The sequence below is a fragment of the Amaranthus tricolor genome, chromosome 4, assembly GCF_026212465.1.
Source record: "Amaranthus tricolor cultivar Red isolate AtriRed21 chromosome 4, ASM2621246v1, whole genome shotgun sequence".
NCBI lineage: Eukaryota > Viridiplantae > Streptophyta > Magnoliopsida > Caryophyllales > Amaranthaceae > Amaranthus > Amaranthus tricolor.
The window spans coordinates 13,857,669-13,867,054 of NC_080050.1; the positions used below are offsets into that span (position 1 = coordinate 13,857,669).

General features: G+C 30.6%; 1 pseudogene; it reads right to left on the reverse strand.

Moving 5' to 3' along the window:
- Nucleotides 1–4,654: 4,654 nt before the first annotated feature.
- Nucleotides 4,655–9,078, reverse strand: LOC130810759 ((+)-neomenthol dehydrogenase-like; annotated as a pseudogene).
- Between the last annotated feature and the right edge of the window lie 308 nt (nt 9,079–9,386).

Here is a 9,386-nt window from a genome sequence, read left to right on the forward strand (position 1 = left end):
ATTGTGTTACACTTGCCGGACATGTCGCGGACGGTTGACCGACTACCAACCGAGTCATAGGATGACTCACAGAGTACCTATGCAAACTTATAATTTGAGTTTGAAGTTGATTTGGATCCATTGAGATCTAATGATTTATGATGAAAAATAAGAACTTGAAATTATTATGAAATCATTGAATTGAGTTTGAATGATGATATGATTTATCAAATGGAAAAGCATCTTTCAAAATGAATTTACGCCAACCAAAATGTTTTAACAACTTGTTTGACGGGCACTAGTGTTTTATACTCAGCCTTTTGCTGATACTATGCTTTGTATGTTTTCCAATGGTTTTTGTTTTTAGAGTGAACCCCCATGGCACCTCAACAGAGAAGTGATATGTGAGCGAAGGATGAACTTGATTTGGAGTTTGACTCCCTTTTGTTTAGATCTCTCTATTATATCTGAGAGAGTATTAGTACAGTTGTTTAGATTTGGACTATTTTAAAGATGTAATTCGAACTTTAGATTTATTTCGATTTGGTTGTAATTTTCCTTTATTTTGGACAACTAAGACTTCCGTTATATTGGTTTTGTTTTGGTTCAAGTACTTTACTTGGATATTGATTTAACCTTTAAGTAACCCCCTAAATTGTACTGGCAAAAGTGAGCTTCTGCTTGACTAATACTAAATTTCAATTAGTCTTTGCCTTCGTAATTCAAGAAGGTTACAGTTGGTATCAGAGCCAAGGTTTTGGAAGCATGTCTAAAATTTAGGAAAATTAATAGAATTAGAAAGAACGAAAAACTAGAAAGTTTGATGTAAAAAAAAACTGAAAATTTGAGGATATTAGGATAATGAACACCTATTTGGAATTAGTACCAAAGTGAGGATTCAATTAGTTAACCTTATGTATAAAGAGTAAATAAACTAGAGTCAAAATGGATGCTAATGAATAAGTAAAGGCTAAGTAGCCAAAATTTGAGGTTTTTACTCTAAGAATGAAAAAGTAAAATCATAAATAATGAAAAGAAAAGGGCATGTTATTGCAAGGAAGCTAATCATCCAATAAAAAAAGTGTTAAGGCTATAGTGGGAACTTGGAAGAGCGTTATGCAACTGCATGATTTTTTTTTTTTTAATGTTTTTAGAAGCATAATGTTGATTTTAAGTGGTTTTTATGAATTGTCCTAGAGATTAATGCTCAAACCCAAATCTACCTTTTAACATAACACCCTAAACTAATTCAAGATAAGAATTCCTGATTTGATTCAACACATAGCCAATCAAAACCTCAAAGGAGAAAGGAAAACAAATTTTAATACTAGACTAGCTACCATAAACCAAAAACCTATGATAGGGTAGGATCTAGTGAATTTCGAGGATTAGATTGTTGAACTTTAAGCGATAATCAATTAGCCTGACTGAGTAAGCTAACACAATTTTTGAATTGATCCAATTAAATACAAATCAGTAACAACATACCAGGTAAAGAAATCCTTTTTTGGGGAGATCTTAACATCAGTTGTCAAATTAAAATATTATAAAATAAATATTAGGGAGGTACAATGTATATCGGAAACTCTATAAGCAAGCTACAAAAAAAGATATGATTTGTTTCAACAGATAAACTAGTATGAAGAGTCTAAATTGATGTAAGTATTGAGTTGTTAAATAAAATCACCCTAGAACATGCAGCATCAAATGGAAATATAGAATCCTTTGTGTTGTAAGATCGCCTAAGACTTAGGGATTCTTAGAAGCTTTAATCAAGGATTGAAAGAAAGAACAATGAAAGAACGATGGAAGGAAAGGATAATGGTGAATGTCGAATGAACAAACTAATTTTTTTTGGTCTTTTTATTTGATTTTCGAAAACAGCAAGTAAAGGATATCAATGGCTAATATCAAAACTCACTATGAATCCACGTTGCAAGTAATGACGCTCTTAAAACGCCAAATACACCAAGCGTAAGAACTTTTGCTAATACGACTCTAATCCAAGAGTCATACAAACAACGAGGATTGAAACAAAGCGTTTTGGGTTTTCTTTAACATTAATAAACTTTCTAAAAATGTATTACATGCTAAGATATTTATAAAGACAATAAAACGAAAGAAACTAACTCAAAAATCAACTCCCACAACCGTGCATAACTGGCTGGAGTGACGTGTGGGAGTTACACCTAGTGGTCGGTTGTCACTCTTGGTAATCCTCCATTTGTGAGTAACTTCTCACGTAACTTCCGACCCATTATTTCTTATTACAAAACCGACAAATAACTACCTAGTATTTCTGAAAATAACTCTTAAACACTTGACTTTAAAATGAAAAAGTTACTAACTAATTTCTGATTTTTATTTTGATTACATGGGAATAACTACCTAGCTACTTGGACTGAAAATTAAACTAAGTAATTTAAAAGCTAAAGTTGTTGGAGGCGCATGACTTGATTGTTCGATACTTCTTTGCACACTCTTAGTGATCAATTGCACCACCTCGTTGTCTTTCAATTCATCCTCAATGGCGTCGCTAACACTTTGGAGTGAGAAAGTATCATATATATATATATATATATATATATATATATATATATATATATATATATATATATATATATATATATATATATATATATATATATATATATATATATATATATATATATATATATATATATATATATATATATATATATATATATATATATATATATATATATATATATAGGGCTGCACACGGTCCGGTCTGGTCTGGTTTGACAGAAAAATCAGACCAGACCAGAAATTCCGATCTGAAAATTTTCCAGACCAGACCAGACCAGTCAAGGCACCAGACCGAACCAGACCAGACCGTTCTAGAACGGTCTGGTCTGGTCTGGTCTACGGTTTTTTTTTTTTTTTTTTTTTGTATTTTTTTATGAACATCAACAATCTGTTTTCAATTTAGTCTACAATCTATTTTCAATCAATATTCAAGAATCTATTTAGTCTACAATATCAACCAATATCAACAACATATCAACATATGCTAATTTTTTTATGATTTTGAAAAAGGTACTTTTATATGTCAAGAATCCAACAAATGGAGATTCAACAGACTAAATTTTACACCATTAAATCCAACAGCCAGCAGCCCAGCACCAACAAATCCCCACCCACAATTAGGAGTAACAAAACAGACTTAAAGTTCAATCTCAAGAATCCCCAAACAAAGAAAACCTAATTAATTTTTCACTAAAATTACAAATTTTACACCCCCTAAATTTTTCAGATTTCAATCAACCCAGAAAATGGAGATTCAACATCACTTCATGAAATTCAAATTCCAAATTCAAATTCAACAGAAAATGGAGATTCATCTTCGAATTTAAACAACAACTAATAAAATAAACCCTAAAAAATAAAAAAATCAACCAATATACTTACATTACGAGATTCTACTCTAGATTTCGTGGTGAAGTGTTGAAGGAGGAGCGTCGAAGCCTCAAAGAAACACAGAAGCAAAGCACAGCTTCAGAAATCTTCAAAGATTAATCGAGGGAGAAGGAGAAGGAACGAATCGAGGGAGAAGGAGAAGGAGAAGGAATCGAGGGAGAACGAGAAGGGATCGAGGGAGAACGAGAAGGAACGAGGGAGAAGGAAAACTAGAGAAGAGATCGAGGGGACTGCCGGACTGGGGAGGGAGAACGAGAAGGGATCGAGGAGACTGGGGAGGCAGAATGAGAAGGGATTGATTAATAATGGTATAATAGGAGTAGTAAAGTAAGATATTAACATTTAAAACTTTAAATAAAATGGAATTTATTACGATTTTACGGTCCGGTCTGGTCTGAAAATTTTAAAACCGGGACCGGACCGTAAACCGTTTTAAAAAAAAAAAAAAAAAACCGGACCAGACTATTTAGACCGTAGACCAGACCAAATATTTAAATTACGGTTTGGTTTACGGTTTAGACCAAACCATGTTCAGCCCTACATATATATATATATATATTTGCGCGTGTACATATACGTGTGTTATCCTAAAGCATCATTGTAAGATCTTAAACATTATTATGCTGGACGAACTCGTCAAATACATTGCAAAACAAAACCTAGGGCTTGATGAGAAAATAAAACTTTATAAGAGGTTAACAAAGCATGGAACCAGAACTTATGATAAGAGGAATAGTTTATTCACTTGAGAAGTATAGTGCTCCCAAAAAAATAATAAAAAATTGAAATTAAAAGAAAATGTTCATGATAACTTAAGGTTAAGATAGTTTATCTTATTATTCTGAAGGCACCATATTTTGTAAGGAATTTACAAAGTCCATACTCACTTTAATTATGTTATCATTTAAAATAGATTCCTTATACTACCTTAATAAATAATTACTTTAAAACAATCGTAAATTGGGTTATAAGAGTATGAGGAATTGCTACTAGTTACACCCTTATGAGACTAATATGTAGATTATAAGTTGAACCTAATTATGTCTTTTGGAATGAAAGGTGTAAGTATTTCATTATTCAAGGGCCAGAATCATTACTAGTTATTAGTGCCAAACAATCATCACAATTTATTGATGTAAGATGGGATTACATGTTATTAAAATAGATATAAACTATGAGTTCAAATATAAATTTCAAAAAAAAAAAAAAAAAAAAAAAAAAAAAAAAAAAAAACTTAAAAGAGGATATGTGAATAAGAAGAGATTATTTGTATATTGTTATGACAAAGGCAATTTATGGTTATTGATGTGTATTTGTTTGCGAACATTCTTGTATATGCATTTTAAGCTGCTTTAGATATTTGTATAAGCAGTAAGAAAGGAAGGCCAATCGTTTTTAGTCACTGAACCATCCTTGAAATTATTCAGTAGCTCATTTAAAATGTCTTCCACTCTTTTCCGTAAGGTTCTCTACATCACCTAGAATTCCTCTGATTCTTTCATTTTTGATATTCTAAAGATTAAAAAAAAAAAAAAAAAAAATTAGTCTCGTGATCTAAAACCTTTCTAACATGTGATCCCACATGGAACAATAAGAGAGGAGTTGACTAATTATAAGCTTGATAACTAACTTCTTCTATTACCAATTGGTTTTAGAATGGAACTTTATCGAGTTTATGTGTAGCCAACTATCTCCTTTTATGTGGGTTTTTGTTGTGTACAAGCTCGTTAACAAATTTAATTATGATATCAAACCAATGATTTTCGATCAACTGGAAATAAAAAAATCTCGGACTTCCATAAAAAACAATGCGCGGGTTCGAAAAAAAAATAGATTCCCACTCAATTAATAAATGAGTTTATATGTGAGGAGAGTCTTAGAAAAATAACCCACATGTAATCCAAATAATTCAAATCTGATTTTTGTGTAGTCAACTCTTCTCCTATGCGAATCTTGCTGTATACAACCCCAATTCAAATTTATCAAAAACATCTATATTTGCATGAACTTACATTGAGCTTCCCTACACGAGAAGAAATATTGATCATTCTGGGTGAATCTTATGATTGAAGGAGAGAAAGTAAAGCTTCAATGGTGTTTTTTACACCATAGTAATTTGTTTTCAAGCATTCTTCTGCGCGTTCATAAGTCTGTTGCGTTTTCCCAGCAAAATTGTTCCGTGCCCCTGACTGCATTTGTAGGAAAACAAGTAGAATAAATTAAAGATATATTATTTCAGAATATTATATTTTAGGATATTAAAGATCTTTTTTTAATATTTAAGACATTAAAGTTATTTTGTTTCTTATTATTTAGATTTTGATTAATATTTTATTGTCTTATTTTATCCCTAGTTTCTTGTATAAATAGAGGTGTTACCTCTCACTATTAATTAATAATAACCAAGTGTTCAAAACTCAAATCAGCCTTATTTTCACATTATGATTTTTTTATGTGGTATCAATGTCGTAAGGTTTTCTTGGCGAAAAACTCTATCGGACTTTTATCATTGATCATAATTGACCAAATCGATCCAAATAAAAAACAAATCAAAACAAAACCAATCAAATCAAACCATTAAAAAAATCAGATGAAAAACATGATGTTTTTATTGGCAGAAGTGGGCAAAGTATCCTCCTTTTCCAACAAGAAACCTAAAAATCGATATTAACCCAAAAATCAATAAAAAAAACCAAAAGTATCTTAAAAATTCAACGGAAAAAATTACACCATATGGTGTAATGAAATGGAAATTGAACTTGGCGATGGGGGATGCTCAATCATATCACTGTCATTCCCCGAACAACCATAACTCCACAATGAAAACAATATGATAGCAGGGTTATGTTAAGGATTTTCGCATGTATTAACTCCGACATTATCGACCTTGTTATTTCATTCACTACTAGTGCCCATGAATCATGGACTTGGATTCATACTCTATACGGACCAATTTTACTACCTCCCGTAAATGACACCATCCAGTATGAGGTCGCGAGGGCGAATAAAATCTACTGGAATCCTTATGGGTAAGTTAGGGAATTTGGTTAATCGTTTTATTGTCATAATTTGTTTTTATTTTAGGAGGAAGAGAGGAACCAAGGAAGGAGACATATATAGGCATATAGCAGACTAGTAATTACTGGAATCCTGGGTAGCGTGACTGACTGAATGCTTAAGTATAGGAATAACGGAAGAAGATGATGTGTCGGTGTGTCCTGTGAGAATTTTTATAATGTGTTTGGATGGTGAGAAACAATAAAAAAGGAGGGAAGAGATTTGGAAGAACGATAAATTTATTATTTGGATAATGAAAGGGAGTCATTCGGATGGGAATAATGTTGGAAAAAATATAAATAAATTTTATTAAGAATACAAGATCTCCTAAAGTGGAACAATTTACGTAAAAACACATATTATTTTTTCCTTTTTTTCTAAAAAAAAAGTGCACTCTCACTCTTTAATCTTTCCCTTTATTTCCATTCATCACCATCCCTTACCCTCCTTTATTTTATCTCCTAAAATTTTAAAAGAGAGCATTTGACAAATTTTAATTTTGATTGAATATTACTCCCTCCGTTCCTATTTGTTCTTCCTATTTGGGTATTTCACAAAGATTAAGAAAAAGAGAATCTTTGGTGGTAGTGGGTATAATTTTAATTATATAATAGTGGGAAGTAATAATTGTATTGGAAGTATGAGGTTATAGTGGGTATTATTTTAATTAAATAGTAGTGTGAAGTAATGATTGTATTGGAAGTATGAGAGAGAAAATAATTATAAATAAAAGAAAATGGGTACATTAAAAGAAAAGGGGGATTTTAAGGGGTAAAAGTGAGATAAAAACTTTCTGAAAATAGAAAGTATTCTAAAGTGGAAAAACTTTTGAAACTACCCGTTATAGTAATGTGGAAGATCAAAAAGGAACGGAGGGAGTAGTATTTTGGTGGTTAATTAAAAATATTAATAATAATGTTTATACATTGGACCCAAGAATATAGGATTGTTTAGAGTCTAAAATAATTGATATTTTAGTTAAAAGAGCTTAAGTTTTATTTTTTGTTTAGGATCTTTAAAATGTCAGACTTAATAGTATCACAAGAGTTAAGAAAAAATTAGGAGGAAAATTATTTGAACTACTTCATAATTCAATTGGATGTACTAAAAGGTGTTCAAAACAAATCCGGTGATCTGAAGTTAATCCGACTTATCCACTTCGAAATAAATTTAAAATAATATAAAATTTAATATGAATTTTAAACGAACCTGAAACATCTGAATAGAAATTAATCTGATCACCCGAATGATAATCTCACATACTCATAACATATATAGATCGAAACAGCGTAAATTACTCATACCTGGCCAAGGACTACTGAAGTTAAATCATTAAAGTCACAAATAACTCCGACAACTCCAGCATTGTTCACCTACAAATGAGAGAATTTTTTGCATATCATGTAATTTAGGGCCATCCATATAAATTTAATAATCCTAGCTGTTATGATGAAATAAAATCCTAATTAAAGTCATAATTCATTTACAATGAAACATTTTGATATAATAAGTCAAATTGACTATTGATAAATTGAAATACTTTTATGTTTCATTTAAATTACTACAGTTAAAACTACAATTAATTTTTTAACGTGAGATTTCTTTTTAATTTAATTGTAGCAATTTTAATAGGATAAAAGAAGTAAAGAAATTTGTAGGTTTTAGCAAAGTAATATTATTACTAGCTATTAGTATATATACAAATCTAGAGCCTTTCATGTACAAATTACAATAATCAAGTACATCATAATCATTGATAAATATTTCCTTCCTTTTTTTTAACTTGCAACATAGTTGACTTTGGTACTATTTATTAAGTAAATTGACTTTTATTTTTTCGGTAATCTATAAGTTAAAACAATGTCATATGAGATCTCGTTTAAATCGTCTCGATTCAAAGTTTATTAATTTTGAGTTTTATAATTTTTCGATGTGTATAATTACAGATATTAACGATTCAATTCATACATTGGGGAGTGTGAAAAGGCAAATGGTGCAAGTAAATATGAACAGAGGAAGTACTTGATATTATTAGAATAAAACCATTCAAATACCGTGAACCAAATCTATTGAAGATTTTTACTCATCAAAAGGTTAAATCCCTGAAAATGGTAAAAAAAGGAATGGCAAAAAAGTACCAAAATCTCAAGCTTGCCATATTTTAGCATTGATAAAATGAGCAAGAGAAGCAATAGTAGCTGAATTCGTAACATCAAGCTGATGAAAATCAAGATTATCAGTGTTAGTACATAAAATAGGCCTCCTATTTTATATGTTTTATTATTAAGAGTCAGGCCCAAACATAATAGCCCACTAGAGTGAAAATTTGAAAAAAATAAGATAATTTAACAACTTTATTCTAAAAATAAGCTCTGTGAAAACTTTATTCCCAAAATAAGCGTCCGTACATCCAAACCTAGGTTTGGTTTAAGTCGCTGTTAGTAACAGCGAAAAAACAAAAAAAAAAAAAAAGGATCAGTCGCTGTTACTAACAGCGACTGAAGCCTTATATTTTTTTCCAGTTTCCTTCTTCCTCATTTCAGTTCACGCATTTTCTTTTTCCTTTGCCACACTTATGATTTCTCTTCTTCTTTCCTCCATTAAAATCACATTCAAACCTTTAACTAAACTCATCAAATTCCAAGTTTGTACCACTAATTAGTTCTGTCATTTTCCTACATTGCCCTAAGGTACGTTTTTTTGGTATTTTTTCCATTTTCGAAAAATTAGGGTTTACAAACTTTTAACCAACTTTCACATAAATGTAGGTTCATAAACTTCCAATTTACTACTTCTTGTTGATCTACAACTTATTGAGGTACGTTTTTATTATAAAGTTTTTTATCTGTTGTTGATTTGAAAATGTATGTCATATATAGTGATCTTCATAATGAGGTTGTTTGTTCATG